The 19400-nt window shown below is 32.9% G+C and overlaps 1 long non-coding RNA gene across 1 annotated transcript in view; it reads right to left on the bottom strand.

The window, feature by feature from the left end:
• Window positions 1-7021: 7021 nt before the first annotated feature.
• The window catches only part of LOC136373640 (uncharacterized), a 143673-nt gene continuing 131294 nt past the window's right edge, over window positions 7022-19400 (bottom strand). Inside the window, exon 3 of the long non-coding RNA XR_010745685.1 lies at window positions 7022-7068. This is a non-coding gene — a long non-coding RNA (uncharacterized lncRNA). The remainder of the gene's footprint in view (window positions 7069-19400) is intronic.

Genomic DNA, 19400 nt, shown 5'->3' with positions numbered 1-19400 from the left:
TTATATTTGAAAGGAAATAGTGATCTAGCAAAATGTATAGGTCTTCCAAAGTTACTGATGACTTCACAAAAAAGCCCAATTACAAAATAATTTCTAGGCACTTAAAATCAACCTTCCTCCACAGATGTTCTGTAGGACAAATAGTTTTTTCCATGCAGAAATAAATAAAGCTAAAATATTTATTTACTTTCCAAATACTTTCCTTGCCAATGCAGCAATACCAGCTGAGCTTGGCGTGCTTATTTAACATAAAAACAAAGCAAAAGCATCAGAGGTGCTCAGCTAGTCATGAGGAAGAATCCATCTTCATCAACCCAAAGACTTTTCCATTGACTGACAAGCTGTCCTGCTTTCTGCTTTGTATATTTACTACATTGAAATTCTAGAAATTGTTTTCAAAAATTATTTTAGCAAAGTCTTTCCTACTTGAATGCTGAGTTTCACCTGAAGATATCACAGCAATTGAATAAAATTCTTAAGAAACACAACTTTGCCAAGTAACAAGTTGGAGTGATAGAAGTATGACCTCAACATAACTGCATTTTCCACTTCACAGAATGTTAAAATTGAAAAAACACAATAGTTATGAGTTTTCCTAAATAAAAATAGCACAAATTAGTAATGCTTAGAACAGAACCAGCATTGATGAAATGTGATAAAATAAATGAATACATATAAGAACATATTGAAATACATATGCTCTTAGGAAACAAGTGATGAAGATTACATTAAGAAACCTAAAGATTTGTTCACTAGGCAATAAAAGAATACAATCAAGATAAGGAAATTCTGCTTAACTGGTTACAAAACAAACAAACAAACAAACAAAATCCGTATGGATTTTCTTTGATCAATCTATTTGGTATTTGGCTGCTCTGAGTTGGTATATTTCCAAGTTCTGACCTGAATTTAGATGAAAGGAGAGTTTTGTCTGAAATTTATTTTCAGGTAATCCTCTATTAGTATTTTTCCTTCTTATAGACTGATCATGTTTCAGGATAACTTAAACCTAATTTGTGAAGAGAAAAAAGGAAAAAGGAAACAAGAAAAATGCCTAAACAGTTAAAAGTAAAAAAAAAAACAAAACAAAACCAAACCAAAAAAACAAAACAAAACAAAACAAAACAAAAAACCCCACAACCCCCCAAAACAAACAAACAAACAAAACCAACAACAAAAAACCCACAAAACCCAAAAAAACAACCAACCAACCAAAGAAAACCCACAACCAAAACCAAAAAACAACCCCACAACCAAAAAAAAGCCCCAAAAACCAACCAAAAAAAATCCCCCAAAATTGTCTTGTGTCTTCTGCTCTTGCAACCCTGAGACAAGTTTCTTCACCAGAGAATTCCTTATTATAGATAAAGATATGAAAAAGAAAATATATCTTATATCTATGATGTAAGGTGGTGTGTTACTTGCATTGGAAGTGATCTAAAGATAATGTAAAACTCAGAGTAAGTGTAGTAGCTAAAACTGGACTGCACTTTCAAAACTAAAACTGTCCACTCATCACCTGCCAGTATGCTATTGTTCTGCCCCTACTAATTCAACTAAAATACATTAAATTTACAGAGCAAGTAGGGTCTCCATGCCACACACACAAAATACCCTAGACTTTTTGCTGCAAGTTAGGATATGTATTCCACCATGAAAGATCAAAGGAAGAGAATCAAATTGCTCACAGACTGTATTTCATAGATGAGGTTAGAAAAAGGTCAATTACTTACTGACATTTGTACAAGTGCCGAATCAGATGCTCTTGCATTTTTTCAAATTTTCAGGAAGAGGCACTACGATGCAGTAATATAACTAACAAACAGTAATGTGAACATGTTCTCTTTTCATTCTGGCACTAACATTGATCTTTTTATTATATTCCATAAAACATGTAAGGGATAATCTGTGATAATCACCTTACAGATGCTGGGATAGTAGTAGCGACATCACTCACCACAGAGGGAATCATATTACAGGAGGCCTTTGCCTCCCAAAAAATTAGAAGGCTGCCTGACTGCCAAACATTGTTGCAGGTACATTGCCTAGCACAGAGGTTGCTTTAATGACTCAGCAATAAACATAAACATAAGCATATGCCTAAAGCATAAACATAAAAATGGTTTGTGAAAGATGGTCTACTTGCCCTGAAGATAGATACATGGTATAGGTACAGAAACAAGAGGATCTCCATATTACAAAACACACAAACTGTCTTCTGATAGTCTGTCAAAGTTTCTTGTTCTCTTTTTTCCCTCATTGCAACATATATAACAACTGTGTCATGAAGGATCTCTCAGCATCTCAATGCTAACATTTTGAATTTTGAGAAAATTGCTTGGTATCATAAATACAACCATACAATAGCATATTATTTAATGTAAAAATTTAAAAAACCTCTAAAATTTGCACCAATCTTTTCTCAATAACTTTGTAATACTCAGATTGCACTGTGTCAGACTACCGATCTCCCAGAGTTACACAACCTGTAATAGTGAAAAAATGCCGTTTTTCTTTTATTTTTGCATATATGTCATATTCGTTGTTTTCCTACAGGGTTATATTAGCCAAACATGAAACTGGGTCAGCTTAAAATAATTCTGTGTGGTGCTGCAAGGGGTGAAGATTGTTTGACTTTTTTTCACATAAGCAAAATTATGTTTCTTACTGAAACATATAATAAACTGCTGGTATTTGTGGGCAGTTCAACTGTTCAAAGCACTCAGTCGTATTCTTCACTGACTCTGATGGTGGTTAATATTTTTAGGTGCAATGGCAGGTAGAAAATGAATTTAAAGTGAGTGTATATATCTAACGTCACTTGTAGCAATGATGTAACTGATGATATTCTGTGAAAGCTGATAATTCCAGTTTGTTCCAATCACCACTGCTAAACTGTTAATCTGCACCCTACTTATGGTATTTTCACATAGCAATTGTAAAGACAACAAATTTTACCTGATATTTCTGACACAAATTTTAGGGTTACCACCAATGACATAACAGTGGCGACTGGAAAGCCATATAAACAAGAACTGAAATGGAAAATGTTATAGCTCTGTGATATAATATTAAGATTATATGGTCAGGTGTTATATGCCTGACCCCAGCTAACTAACATTTAACTAACTTCTAACATTAGTAGCCTTAGATTATTATTGGCTGTCTGAATAGTTGTAATCAACTAATACTATTCCAATACTTTAGCATATCTTTGGCTAAAATATTAACTGAGGGGAATTGCTCTTAATATAAAACATTGTTAGTGGCTACTATGAATTTTATTCTAGTTGTTTTATGTATTTCATTAATTATTTGGAATCATATTGTCCAAATAGAACACAGGATAAAAAATATTGTAGATTAACAGAAATGGTACAAAAGACATAAATAACAAAAAAAATCCTTTAATTGGGGTGTTCTTACAATTTATTTTTTAAGTGTAAAAAATGCAATTCCTGTCATGAAGGAAAAATCATTATGTATAGAAAATATGTTTCCTCTCTCTGAAATGATCTATCTATCATCAGAAAAAGAAATAAAAATAGGGTTTCTGGTGGAAGTTTAACCAGATTATTTATCTTCTTTTTTTATAGAGGTTTCTAACTGGAACCACCATGGTGAAGAGTCATTCATGGTATAAATTACAGAGTATCTGAAATTTAAGGTTAGTTATTAGAAGGAAAAGCTTTTTAGAAATTTCTTAGTATAATTCTTAAGTTCAACAGAAGTGGTAAAAGGTGGTAGAGTGGTAAAATATGTTCAAATAATTCTCACAGAAAGCATCCTTAAGGCTAATCACTTTTTATATGACTAAGATATTTGTAAGCCATCTGTTAAGTGCAGAAATAATAGCCTGTTTTTCCAGTTTGTAGCAGCACTAACTTTAAAGATCTTAAATACAAAAAGCTAGAGAAATCTCCCATAAAACTGAAACTAAATAAACTGCTCACAATATGAGTTCTTGTAACATAGCAGTATCCCTTGTGCTATACTGGCCACAGTTTCAGTAAAAACCTTCCACTCCACCACCTACTGAAGAAAATGGATAAATGAAAAATGAAATCTATAATACCCAGACTTTGATGGTTAAGACACATAGAGTTCATAAGATGAGCCCAGCAAGAATAGCATACTTCTAAATTTTTTCACAAATTTTAGGATATAAGAATAAAGAATCTGAACTAAATTTAGCAAACAAATTATGTTTTTACTGAAAGAAACAAAAAGAAGATAAATTATTTTTGAGTCCTTTGGGCATGCAAAAGTGGGTTGGAGAGTGGTAATAAAAAACAACCCTTCCACAGCTAAATTTCACATTTCTCTCTCTTAGGCAAAAAACCCCTCAAACCAAACCTAAACAAAAAACTGAGTCAGTCTTTGCGTGTACATTTCAATCTTCACAGTCCCACGGGCTTTGGGAACAGGAAATGCATACCCTTATAGTGACTCTGAGGAAAAGGATTTAAGTGGCTCTTCCACTGTTCTATATACTTTCGTCTTTAGAACAAGGACAAAAGTGATCTGATGTAGGCACATAATATACATATCATCCTAATAATTATTCCATTACTGTACAGTGTCACTGCATCACAGCTCTGCTATTGATTAGCCACAATTGGTTAAATTTTGCTGTCCAGAATAGACTGCAAAATAATATAAAGAAAAAAAATAATGCCTTCATTTTATGCAATAGAAAAACATGTTCTTAGACTAAGTGGGACACCTATGATGGCATAAAATCAATCAAAAGAAAAAGCAGTATAAAGCAAAGCAAAGCACTTCATGCTATTATGATAGCTGAAATTGCATAGTTCTTTGTATAACAGCTTGCACAATAATATTATTCCCCCTTTTGAGATCTTGAATTCAGGGATGCACTTACCTGACTGCTTGAGAAGATTGGAAGTGTTTTCCTCCTATACGTCTCAAATTATCTGCTTGAATTTCAAGACTTCTGCAGTAAAGTGTCTAGCTTTTTCTGCCTCTCTTTCTCCAGCAGAATAATAGGAAGAAAAGTCAAGAGATCTGGATCCTGTTAAGTGTCATAACCTTTATGCAGGTTCTTTTAGAACTTGGCTGCTAAGCATCATTTTCAGGAGCAAAAATATGCACTGTTATCCAAATGAATTAACTCTGTTGTGCTAGTTCTCACTTGGTTGTAGTGCAACCAGATGACAAGGTTTCAAATGTGTTAACTTGTGTGATAAGAAGTGTTGAAGAGAGTTTCAGTCCCAAATGAGCTAACAAAATAACTCTTGTTTTTGCCAATATTTAACCCAAAGGATGGACTTTTACAATAGAAAAGTTTCCATATATTCATATCAATGTGAACAAGGACTCATAGTTCAAGTATATACATGTGCACTATCCCAGGATCATTTTCCACAGGTATTCAAACTCGAATCTGTCGAATTGTTCACATTTTCCTCAGTTACAAAACACTGGTGAAGATTCTAGCACTCACTAATATATGCTTACATATATAGGTTATAAAGGCATATTTTTGCAAGCTAAGCTCCCACTTTTCATCTTTTAGAAAAATAAATAAGCGTATCCCACAGTTAGTTCATAAAATGATGAGTGAAATACAACATGTAAAGAAGGAAAGACTTTACAATGTCGGAAATATTATCATAAACTGAAATCATAAATTCTTGTAATACATGTATATGCAATATCTCAGCATCCATAAACAGTCAGAGAAGCAGTATTAAAATAGGCTCAGAGAAGATATAACAAGGTAAAGCCTAAAACAGTTATATTAAAAGGTGAAACAATGGCAAATAAATTACTAACCTGATCTGCTTTGTTTCAGACAAAACGTCTTTGACTCTTCTCAAGGGAAAAAAAAAAATCTAGTTGTTATTGTTTTTAACAATATATTTAGGAGACTGGCAATCTTATCCTTCATGATTCAGTTAATAGCTCAGAGTTTTTTGCAAAAGAAAAAAACCTTAATTGTCAAAATTGCAAATAAAAAATTAAGATTTAGTAAAAAAGTCCCCTCTGAAAGAAATGAATGAGAAATCTAAAATACCCTTTACATGTTATTACTCAGGTCACAAGACTGCCTGAACACATGATTATAAAAGAGTTGGTTCAGGCTTACTATTCATGGTATCCCCACTCACTAGATGATTTAGGTACTAATTGTTCACTATTAAATTTTGAGCAATCAACTTGGATAAAGGGAAATAAATAAAGTGTACTCATTTTTTGGGTAAAATGTTGGAAAATCCCCCAAACAAAAGAACCAGTGCCCAGGCTTCCATGATTTATCTAAAATAAAGGATTTAATGAAACCTGATTTTGTATCTCTCTATTTTCTAACAAGCTGATTCTGTTATTATCTCCACCTTAGATCCATGCCATAATATTATCTGGTACTCAATCCTACAACATCTGTCACAAATGGACTGTGTCACAGTGCTCTCTTGCCCAGATGTACTGCTGTGCTTGGAGACCATCAGAGAAATTTTTGGAATATGCAGCATTAGAAGTCTTTCTACCTGCTTCTTCCACAATATCAAGGGGAACTCTAGTAAGTTAATGCTGGAGGAATCTAAATCTCTGCTGTATTTGGTTGAAATTGGCATAACTTGAAAATTATTTGGAGACAGGGAGATTGGGAGAAAAGAATCAATGTCTGAGATTCCTTTCTTCAAGGAATGATAAGGAACCCTAATGCTAGCAAAGTAATTGCACTCCATGGTGAAATACGCCTCATTCTATAAGGTCACCTATAGCAATTAAACTACCTAAACACTGCCATTATTGTAATGAAGTGCTGAACATGCAAGACAACTGCCCCTTGAACATGGTCTGTTTTCCACCTCAAAGAGACCAGGTACATATAAAGAATAATAAAATAAACCAGTCCTTTATTGGAACACATAACTTCCACAAACCTTTTCTTCCTGTCATCACCACAGTCATCTGATACAAATAATATAAAATTAAACTTTATTTCATGTCACTTTTACTAAATTTTATGGGTTTACCTTTAATTAGGCAGCCTTTCCCCCTTTTTTATGGTACTGGCCACAGAAAGACAAACACATTCATCTAAACCAAAAATAATTGTCTGAGATATCTTTTGGAGTTAAAAATAGATTGTGGTGCATTACATTTCCATTAAAGACAGAATGGGAACAATGTGATATATTTTAAGTTCTGAATGTCTGTTGCTGAGTTTAGCTTATGAGTTGTAACTGAGGAAAATACAACTCCTGAGGTTGTTTTGCCAACCAGAATCTTAGGGAAATTAAATGACTCTTGATACATAATATTTAGTTTTCTTTTATTTTGCCAACAAGTGTAGGAGACAATAAAACATAGCTGGGGCAATTTCTTTCCTTATGTTGTAATATATGAAAATTGAACAAAGAAATTCACTTATATGAGACAGCATCTATTGTTCTATTTAAACTGCACTGAGAAACATTCATCATATACAGTAAATTGTCTGTGTACTGTTCATATATTTTATATTATATTTTAGAATAAAATAGCTTGCTTTTTCATAAATACATAATAAATTTTCCTGTTTCAAGGAAATAAATGAAAAAAAAAAAGGAGGTTAAAAATTCTTTTCCCAGTTCTTATGTCCAGTGGAAACAGCTGGCTTCTGTGCATTTAGATTTAGTTTTCAGCAGAAAATTCCTAATTCAGCTACTGAATGGTATGAGTGATTTTTTTTACTGACTTTATGAAGCAGTACAAACCAACTCTAGAATAAGTAAGAATTAGGCCAACTTCTATTTATAGGCAGCTTTCTTTGTGAAGCTGCTTTTTACCCTTCCAGCAGCTCTTTCACACCATTCCAATTTCAGCTAAACAGCTAAAATATCTGCGATTTTTTTGTCAAGTTTATATATTTTATTCTTGTGATATTTGCAAGAATTAATTGCTGATGACATCCTTCTCATCTCTTAGAATAACAAAACTATCAAGAAAAAGTCTTTGAACTTACAGTCACCATATTGCTAGCAAGAAGAGGAGTGAACAGACTTAGTCTCAGCACTAGTTAATGAAATATCCTTTTGTATATAGCTGTACCTTTGAAAAACAGAAACTGTGTTTCATATGACAGCTGTATAACCATAGTTGCTAACAATTACATTTCAAACAAGAATTACGCTACCTCTGCATGTCAATCTCTGTGAAAGTTACCTTTGGTATGCTGACTAAACAATAGATTACACTTTTTGAAGATACTCACGAATCAAACTTATATTCCTCTTCAACAGAAATAAATATTGCTTTATTTCAGTAACTTGGTAAAATTTTAAAAAAAGAAAATAAACATCCAACATTCATAGGCATTGAGACAAAAGTGATATCAAACATATATAAATATATATCAAACATAAAAAGAAAAAGGAAAAAAAATGAAGTGGAACAAAAATCTAGTGTAGAAAGCCAGCAACAAGTTTTTACAGAGAGAATACAAAAATGCTCTCTAGACTTTACATCTGTTTCAGACAAAATTTCAGCCATAACTGAGGTTTCCAGAACTAAAAACCAATGAAGAATGCAATCTGCAAACTTTCATGGGGGTAATGAATGTGATTTCTACATCCAGATGTGAGTTCTACATCCAGTTTTCTTCACGAGATCATGACAACTTATGCCTGTTTTCTCCTCAGGTTGCTGAGTTCCTTTATCAAAAACTGTAGATAGAAATATTCACACTACAAATGTGGTCCTGTGTTTTGACAGTGCTGAGGTATTAATTTGATAGACAAAAGATCAAAAGTATCAATTTTACAAGATAAGTAAAATCTGCAAAAAAAATCCCAAAGGCAATCAGTATATGCATTAATATGAATGTTTTGTCTACATTTGGAAAGATCTCAAGGTCAAAATAAGGGTGTTTAAGCAAATGCAAAATGTGAAATAGTATAATTATTCTTTAAAAACTCTCTAAAAGAAACCTTTATAATTTTTACTGCCTTGGCTGTTAGAGATCTTAAGACCCTAAGGTAGGAAAACCAGTTTCACTATTTCAATTTCACTATTCCTTTAAACACTGGAAACATTTTTTTAATAAGTTGATGAAATAGGCTTAAGCTTATGTTTTAGAACATTCTAGTAAATTACTGAGGAATATTTACATGGCACTGATAAAAGACATGTACTGTAAAAGTGTTTAAATCAACAGCACATGTAATACCAGGAACTGCTATGAAAGATCTTGAAGCATATATGTCCTCATTTATAGGCCTTTGTGAGACTTCTTACATCATTAGTTCTACATAAAACTCAAAACTCATCTTCAGATACTTCAACACTTCAAAACTTTGCATGCCAGTGAAAAGACTTCTAGAAGTTAAAAAAAAAAAAAAAATCAATTTACCCTAATTTCTCAGTGCAATCTCCCTGTTTCTCAAAAAGATAAAACATTAATTTCTTCAAGATTTCATTGGAGACAGATGCCTACAGACATTTTTGGGAATCTTTTCTAATAAAGTCCTGCAACCAGACACTCAAGAAATCAAGACGGTAGATGAGAAGAAGTATTTTCCAGATGCCTTTAGAAAACCCTCTGGCTGTATTTTACTTTCACGCTGTTTCTTTTTGGACAAAATTGATGGATTCTCTCATCCCAAGTCAGGTGTGCTGGTATCTGCCTTGGCATACAGAGTTTACTCCTGCAGATCAGTTATGGCTTTTAAAGGATTAAATGCTCTCAGATGTCACAGAGGAAATTTTTGTCAAAACAATTTTTCAGGATATATTGATAAAGAGTGAGTTGAAATTTAAAAAACCCACACTGCTCTAGTAGTGCACAATGCAACACAATTATAATATCAGAAAACATTTTTCCTTCAGGTTTTTGGTACTCTAAGTCACATAAAGTATCAACAGACAAACTTATCCCTGCTTTCACCCTGTATATCATTCCTGCCACTGCAGGCAGTGAACTTGTACAACCTCTTGCCCTCAGAAGTAGACAGAGACTATCAGTACATTTACAGAGACTGCAAATTCATGAACAAGAAGTCTTTAGATAGGATGACCAGAGATTCCTCTAACAATGTTAATGAAATCCTGTGGCTGTTGTGGAACTAGAAGGTGTATGGACTGCAAATATTGATCAGGCACTACCCGAGAAGCATCTCCTTTTGCTATAGTCAGGCAAAGCATTTGGTGAGACAAAGAGATGTGTCAGACATGATACAAGCTTTATTACATTTATAAGATAAAATACATCTAAGAGTGTCAAACCAAATATTTATTGCATTTATAAGATAAAATACATCTAGAAGTGTCAACCCAAATATTTTATTGTGGTTATATATCTTACTACTACTGAACAATTCAGAGCAGATGGTAAGTAACATCAGAATCCATTCTAATACACAGAAAGAACAAGTACAGGAGGGAGAGTTTGAGAAAGGGAAGAATATGTAAGAGAGCACTTGGGAAAGTTGAGACATACCTATTCTCTTCTCTTCAGGGTGGGATTTACAGATCCAGCTTACTAGCTCTGCTGACCATTTTGCCTTGCTTATGCTTCTAATTGCATCTTTTCCTTTTTTGTAACCCTGGCATGCCTTCCATGGCTGTAATTAAGGGCTCTAACAAAATAGATTTGGCCTGTTAGATTTAAGTTTTCGTTTTGGACTAGAAGAGTCTTATGGATGTCTTACTTTGCTCACAGTTTCAACTAGCTGAAGTAATTTCCAGTATCCTAAAATTTAGCACAGCCCCATGAGACTATAAATGGCATTGTTATGGCAGCATATGGATAGAGTTCAATACAGATAAAAGAATAAAAAGGTCAGCAAAAGGTCTTTGGAGATAATCTGAGTTTTCCCTTACCCCCTTCTCCTTACCAATTTACAGTGGAAAATAAATATTCTGGAATGAAGGACTAAGCCAAAAACTTTTACAGTAAATTTTAACACTTTATAACTGAGATGTTCTCTAGTAAGTGAATAAGTGAAATTTCTGTCTCTGTTTAAAAGTCAACGTTGGGTTCAAAAGCAACATATATAACAAACACCCACGTATGTCCAGATCTTACTGTGGGATGTGAGCTTTAGGCACTGATATTTAACAGAGCTACATTCTAGAGTTGCATATAATTTCCATATGCTATTTTTGTTTGCTGACCTTTCATCTTTTTTTTTATCTTTTAAAATTTCTTTTCCTTTTTTATTTTTTCCCTTAATTCCTAACTGAATTGAGACAACCATCATATAGTTTTTCTCAATTTTATGTAATGGAAAGTATAGCAATAAAATTATTGGTAATACATTTCACATTTAATGCTCCTCCAACTCCTTTACCATAAAGTGCACAAAATAATTTTATGTGTACCATAAGAATGTCATTTGAATAAAATAAATTTCCTGGAAATCCATTTTTACTTTAAATTTCACAGCTTAGCTTGCCAAATTCAAATACCAGAAAATAAAGAAGACAGAAAAAGATTTTTATTTAATGAAATTTTCTATTAGGGAAAATTACTTTTTTTCTTGCCTGAAGTTTTTATATTCAGACATAACTAATGAATATTCACAAAGTAAAAAAAAAAAAATCTTATAAACGTTAATTTCATGAGGATCCAATAAAACAATGCTGATTCAATTTACTGAGGTTGCATGGACACAATTAAACACATTTGTTCAAATAAATGCCAGCAATTTTGTCAAAGCTAATGAATGACACCATTTGTGACATTTTTATACGAATTACATGTCATAGCTCAGTTACCCTAAACTGCAGCTAAAAAGTAGGACATTGAGAAAAAATAGCATTAAAGGGGGAGTAGAAAGATGAAATTTCATTTAGCATGTACTTCTCTTTCCTTACAATAGTTGAAGGGTAAATCTGATGTAATCCCAACAGTGTTTTAGACTTCACAAATAGAAAAAAATTAGTTTCAACTACTCAAAATCCATACATATGCAACAAGCTTGGCTTTTTATATTTTCATTGTACTGTCCTTTCATGACATTGTGCATTAAAATGACTGCAGCTTTCACAGGAAAACCAAGCTCCCTTAAATCTTGAAAAACCTGTTCAGCAATAGATAAAAAAGGCACAGAAATTTCAAAAAAAATTCATACAGAGAAATAACAAAATTTATTTTCTTTTTACATGATTAACGGGCTAATTCTTTTAATCAAGAAAAATGGTGGTTTAATATCTTGCCCTATATTTTCATACAGTGAATATTTTATTCTGTGGTCAGAATAAAAAATATAAAGATTTATTTGATGCTTCCATCCTCTTTCAACACAGATTTCTTCTCTACACTTTATTCTCAAGCATTTTATCAAATGTAGTATCACATGAATCAAATGAAGATATTCCACATCTTCAATGAGTAGATTTTCCCACCTCTAACAGATTTTTCAAACAGAAAATTACTCATTTAAAACCTAAGTAATTGCAAAGCACTTAATACTCTAACTCTTTAGTCACCACACTTTGAAATGTTTCAAAAATTCTGTTGCAATTCTTTCAGAAGTATTCCACTTAATTAACAACAATTCTCAATCTTACCAGAAATTATTTTTCCCTTTTTCCTAATGCTTTTTCACTTCATTAATTTCCTCTCATTTTTTGACACAGTTCTACTTTGCTTCAGATAAAAATTAATTAAATAAAACAACCCTCTGACAAACGATGCCCTCTTTTAGGGTCCTTGTTGCATTTGAGAAAGAGATTTGAGAAAGAGTCCTTTATGTTGTTTTTCACACTTCTTATTTTACCTTTTTCCTCACTTAGTCTAGTAACATAATTTTAAAAGTGTAGTAGTGTAACCTGTCTCGAATCATCCACATATCTTTCTATATATAGGTCTGCCTAAAACAATTAGTAAATTTGCAGCTTCTAAGGTATATTTTGAAATATATTTTCCTCGTAATTAGGTAAAAATTTGAAAAAAAAATCCAGAAATATAAAGATGGTGTCTTTATTCATTCCTAGATCACTTCCCCCCCATCCCCATCGTTTCATTCCCTTTTATATGATATATAATAATTTCTTGTTAAGAATTTCCTGCTAATTTGCCTTAGTCTTTTAACTAAATGACTGAGACAAACATAAAATTAGATAAACAGAGCAACTAAAAAGATTAAACCTGCCGAGATAACTGACTTTTCTTCCTTACACAGGAAAACGAAAAACAAACCTAAATCTGCAATTTTCACATACTGAGAAATAACAGTTCTACAAAATCTACTCTGAAAACTCAGAATATGCATTGTTGTGAAGACTTAATTTATTTCAGAAATGTCTACACAGGAACTGCTAATATGGAAGTCCATAAGACAACCGAAAAAAGTTAGAAAAGTAAGTGTTCTGCTTCTTATACAAAAAATTCCAGGTGAGTTTCTTATGCAGTAATGTCAGAAGGTCAGAGAGGAGGAAACTCATAAATAAAAACTAGCAAATGCATGAAGATTTTAAACTGTATGGATGTGCTTGTGGGACAACAAAGACGCTTTTGTATGTGACAGAGGAAAATCTAGGTATTAATAAATCAATCTCCCATCTGTAGCTATCTGTAGATCAAAGACAATTGCCTTCCAAACAATCATAAACATTTCCCTACCCCACCAAATCACTCTAAGTCAAATTAATAACACCTTAGCTTTAAGTCTCTTTTCAAGAAATCAATCACCCAACCCAAAAAAGCCCTTTAACTCCCACAAAAAAAAAGCACAAATAAAAACACGATAGAAAAAAAAAAGAAACTTAGAGAACAAATTAAGTAAAAATAAATGTACAACAGTTGCCTAATGCAAAAGCAATCAAAGTGACCATCTTATGGTTACATTTTTTTTCCCTAACTACAATTGGCTTTTTTATATCTGGCCTTAATGTGGATAATGGGACCATGAATACATTTCTATGATTACATTTCTGTAGTTTTATTCTTTCCTTTCATCAGCCCCAAATCTAACAACAAAAATCTTTAATGCCTGACTGAAAATACAAGAATGCTAAGTGGTAAAATTGCATGTTAATGATAAATTAATAGTAGTAAAACACTTCAAGAACACACAATTTCTAGAAGGCTGGTAAATCTCTCCTTTATCTCATGAGGCACACAGTACTAGATTTTATAGTTTTCCAGATGCTACTTATAGCTGGGAGGATTTCCTGTCCTCAGGGAAAGCATATCACATTTTCCTAAATATTTTCCATTGTGACTTCTACCCTTATGGTTAAGCACGGCATAAAGATAGAATATTCAATGGAAAATATTTAAGAAAAGAAAAATATTTCTCAGGTAACAAAATATATTAAAACCAAAATTGCATGGTGTCAGATTCTTCCTGCATTATCAACCCAGATAAAAATCACTTCAACCCTTGTATTTTTCCACCTTTTATATAATTTTCCTTGTAAACCTGAAATCATTTGCAAACTGCAAAATTTTAAAAATTATGAAATTTGAGTTCACAAATATGACAAGAACTAAGTAGAATATATATAAAAAGGAAGCAGATGAATCTTTTGAGATGAGCTTCTTAAAAGTATCAGAAAACTAGAAACCCAACAAAAAAATAAGACAATGGTGAACATATCTCTCATTTCAACACCACTTTTTGAGTTTTATACTTCTAATAACAGTGATGACCATTTGTGATCTATCACATTCTTTGCAATTTGATAGCTTTTAAATTTCATTTTAAATTCATATAACTTCAGAGATATTGTATCACAAGTGGTAAGTATGATTGAGTGTACACTAAGATTAAAATCAGATTTTGCCTTATGAATTGTACAACTGAATACTTTGAAACTCATAAAGGTTGATGGTGAAGCACGTATTACTAAGCAAAAAAATTTATTTGCCATATACCTTTTGGTGAAGCCTAACAAAAGAACAGACAGTGTGTTTGCAGAATTTCTTTGTATCAAGTAGTTTTTGAGAAATAATGTAATAACCCCATCTACCTTTGTAAATTAAATAAAATTCCATGCAATTTCAAATTATTCCTTAGTCTAGAATAATGCGAGGTTTTTCAAACTGCAAAACTACATGGGGCTTTACAGCTGTACAGGCTCAGGTTTTTGGTAGAGTATCAAAGTAAACTAGGAATTAAACTTCAAAGAATGTCTCCCTCATGAATAACACAAGAATTGAAATTAAAACTTGCTATGTGTCAGTATAATAATAAACAGGTGGACATACATACAGTGTGATTTGTCAGTTTTAGAAGTTCCCTAGGGAAGTGCGATTAGCAACATCTAAGCGGAAGAAATAAGAAGCCACAGATAAAGAAAGCTGGATTAAAATTTAGAGAAATAGTGAATAAACCTGCAAAGCAACTGCTTTGTTACTTCAGTTCTCCGTAATAAATATTGTCATGGATAACTGCAGGGCCCATCAGTGAAGATGACTAGACTGGCACTGAAAAATTTCATCAGGTCCTTCAGTTCCCTGTGTTCAGCATACTGTGTTCCCTCACTGTCTAGTTCAACGCCCTAGTAAGAAGTATTCTGTTGGAAAACTCTGCTGTGAAGCCAATTTTACCCTTGCCAGAAAGAATTATGAACACTACTCTGCTGTTCAGAGGCAGGTACAGAGGGGCAAAGGGGTCAAAACTGAGAATGATTAACAGGACGTACCTAGCAAGAATGAAAAAAAGCACACCTTTAAGAAACAGAGACATTTAAATGAAGCAAGGAGATTAAACAAAAAAGAGTCATAAAAATTTCTCTTGAATGGTGTACCAAACACACTGCCTTGGTATCTCCAAGTCTAAGGCAGACCTTTTACTTCTGGTATGGAAGGAATATTTTTGATTATTCTGTGGAAATTCTTCTGTGAATCATATTAGTGACACCTTGTAGATACAGTGTCAGTTATTAGTGTCCCTGACTCCTCTAGACTTAATTCAGTAGAATTTTTTTTGCTTTATTTTCTTTTCTAACCTCCATTGTCCTAGAAATCAATGGCATCAGGACGCAGCATACCTGACTGCATAGTCATCATAAGCTAATTACATGATCCAAATTGCTGAGAAAATCTTTTGATTATTGTACAAACATGCAGAACCCAAACTGTTCATTTTCATAATCATACATGAATTTAATGTCACAGAATTAGCCCAGAGATTTTTCCTTAAGAAAGTTCTGAATACAATTGGAAAAGACACTTAAAAAAACATAATAGCCTTGCGAGTACTGCAAGGTAAAGCTGACCATGGAAGATAATGAATAATATTTCCTGGCACCAATAATTCCTTCTCCTGAGAACTTACTTATACTTGCTGTGAAAGTAACTATCTGATTTACAGTCAAACTGTCACAATATTTACAAATTTCATTTTTAACTCCATTCCTTTCCAGCACACCACAGATCTCCTTAGACGTATCAGGACATTAATCATTCTGTTAGATAATCATTCTGTGATAGTTTTATGCAGTTGCGCCACTGCAGTTATATGACTGTATTTTTATAAAACCTGACTAGGTTTTTTGAGAAAACATGTAACATACAAACATAAGGTCAAATGACAAGAAATTGTGTATGATTGCATTCTGCTGATTGTCTTCAGTATTTCATAGAAATATCACATTGTGAAGATTTTTTTTATTAGTGGCTGAATTTATATTCCTGATATGATAAATATTTAATACCCTTCTAATCCACTACAGTGAAAAGTATTTGCTTGAACTGAAGTAGCACGGTAAATGCCAATTTAAACTGTCAAAATATATTTTTCCATCATTTCCCTAAAACGATTATCTTTTTAGCCCTAATCAATACGTCATCCATATAGATACAGAAGTAAAATACTGATTTTTTTCAGCATAAAGAAGTAATCTTAGGGCTACTGATGTCACATATATTTTGTTGGTAAAATAATACTACTTAGAAAAAGTAATATTTCTACTATGATGAATCAACATGCAGACATTCTCTTTAATTTTTACCCCCACTTTATGCTGACCGAAATATCTATCAATATTCTCTTTTAATGTTGCTCTGAACATATTCACTCTGAACACTACAAGATGTGTGTTATCATGCATGGAATACCTTGGGTTTAAATATGCTTTATCTAAAGGAATCTATATATCCCTACTCAGATTTTTTTGGGAAATCAAAAGAATCTATACCAATGGATATAGATGAGATTGTAAAGGGGATCTAAATTTTGATATGTAAGGAGGAACATTTAAACAGCTTGTTGATAAAAAGGCTTCCTAGTTTGTCATAAAATGTATCATATACCACATAATCAGCAGTATCATTAATTACAAATCAATTAACTCATTAATACTAATTTTCAGGGAAAAAAATTTGAAATCGATAAAACACGATTTTTGGGCCCACTGATGCTGTTACAATAGTTCTATTTTAGATAGAAATCCACTTACAATTTCAATGAGACAGGTATAGCATTGCACCCATATTAGAAAGGAGGTTTGCCATATCAAGGAATCAGATATTTTTGAGGAATGCAGTAAGTTAAGTTTCTTGAATATTAAGGATTGATAAAAAAAATCAGAGAAATAAGCTACAGTGAGGTAGTACATTGTGCAATCACTATGTATGAAACCTGAATCAGTAAAGCGTGCTTTGGTGGCACTCAAACATTTATAAATTAGCATGCCCCTGCTGCCAATATGACAGGATATACATCAGTATTTGTAGCACTCCACTGTACAGTTCCATATACTGGTCTTCTAGCCCTGTCTTCCCTTTGTCTCCCATTCCTCCAGACTCATTCCTTATGTCTCAGTTATATATACACCTCTTTAATTGTAAAGCTATGCTTGCCTTTTCCTCCATTAACTGGGTGAATGAAAAGGGGATAAGCAACAAAGATGGTTGCCAGATTGTTCTTACAACTTTTACAGCAGATTTTGCCTTTGTATCAGGTTTGGTGGGTAGGATATACTTTACTCTTTAGGGTATAGTTATGAATAGAAAGAAGGTTTCAGGTAAATGGTAATTTCACTGTCCATTCTCAAAGGTACATAAAAGAAAATGCATGCTGCCATTATTACATGGATTTTAAAGAATGAAATCATTACCAGTGTTCAGCAGAACAGCTATTTGAACATGTTAGCATCAGAACAAGTTGAAATTAGTGGAAGGAATGTTGGGAAGGTTGATTTAAATGCCGTAATGATTTTATAAGGCAGTGGGGGGGAAAACTTTGTTTCCACCTTTGCTGATGCTGTACAACATAGCGCACACTGCATAATGCAGATGGGAAAACTTACCAGCTTTCAAGCTTGCTGAGGCAGAAATATAGCCTGGAAAATTACTTGAAAGGGTTACAAAGTTTAGGAGAACTGTGAATAAAGTAAGGAAAGGGGCTGTAAGTTTGGTAAAATAGACCTGCAGAGATAATTTTTTTAATGTTGAAAAAATTTTGAATAAATAGTTTCCCTGTTGTGTCTAGCTAGCTGGCAATAAGAAATCTGCTGAATGCAAGTATCAATAAAAAGAGAAGTACTTCAAATCAGATACTTTTCTTCCTGATGTACATCTCCAACCTATGCCCTCTGCACTGGAGGGCAGATAACTTCTGTTACCTTAAGTCTCTCTTTCATGTGTTATGAAAGAAGTATAGCAACAGTTCCTCTCTAAGGGACTCAGGTAATTAGTATCTTCAAAGTATAGTGATATCTGCTAATGGGATGTACTGTGGCAATACAGAGTGCTGTTATAATGGGAATCACATTGTAGTCTTCACTGTTAAGTGCACTTTTGTATGTGTACATTAGACAATTTTGAAAACTGGTCCATTGTCTACCAGTGAACTGCTGTTTATGATTTAATAAAACTGGCAAAGCAAAATCTAACTAGGTTTAATTAGTCACAAAATGCAGTTAAGAAACTGCACGCAAATGCGTGATGCAACTTCGTCACAGCTCACAAGCGTTTTATTCAATTTCTGTTCCATTCCTGTTCTCCAACAGGGTTTTATATGTCACACACACAATCACCAGTTTTTATAGTTTTGTAAAATAATTGGTTCTGTGGGAGTAAATATTTGCCATGTACTTTTATGAGTCACTATTTTGAATAAGAGGAGTATCAATCCTACAAGAAAATTCAGTGTCTCATCTTGCCAACAATAATCACATTTGTTTTCTCAGTAAAAGGGAAGGGAAAAAATCTTGGTTGAAAAACCCCAAATGAATCCAAACTGCAAGAGGTACACGTGCAACCCACAAGGTAAATATATTATGAGTAGTTCTAAAATGTTTTTTTCAGTTAGCTATTTTAAAAATGCTTTAACTTAAATAAACTAAATTATCATTGTGCAATTTAGATGAAAGGGAATCTTCATAATTAATTTCTAAAATGAAGATGTAATTAAAAGTTTATGTGTATTTCTCATATTGGGAAGAGTGCTTTCTCTTTTAAAACCATCAGGAAACAGTTACTGAAATTTTCAGGT

This window comes from Sylvia atricapilla, chromosome Z (assembly GCF_009819655.1).
Source record: "Sylvia atricapilla isolate bSylAtr1 chromosome Z, bSylAtr1.pri, whole genome shotgun sequence".
Classification (NCBI taxonomy): Eukaryota; Metazoa; Chordata; class Aves; order Passeriformes; family Sylviidae; genus Sylvia; species Sylvia atricapilla.
The sequence above is the reverse complement of the archived record's forward strand: the minus strand, read 5'-3'. Positions and strand labels throughout refer to the sequence as shown.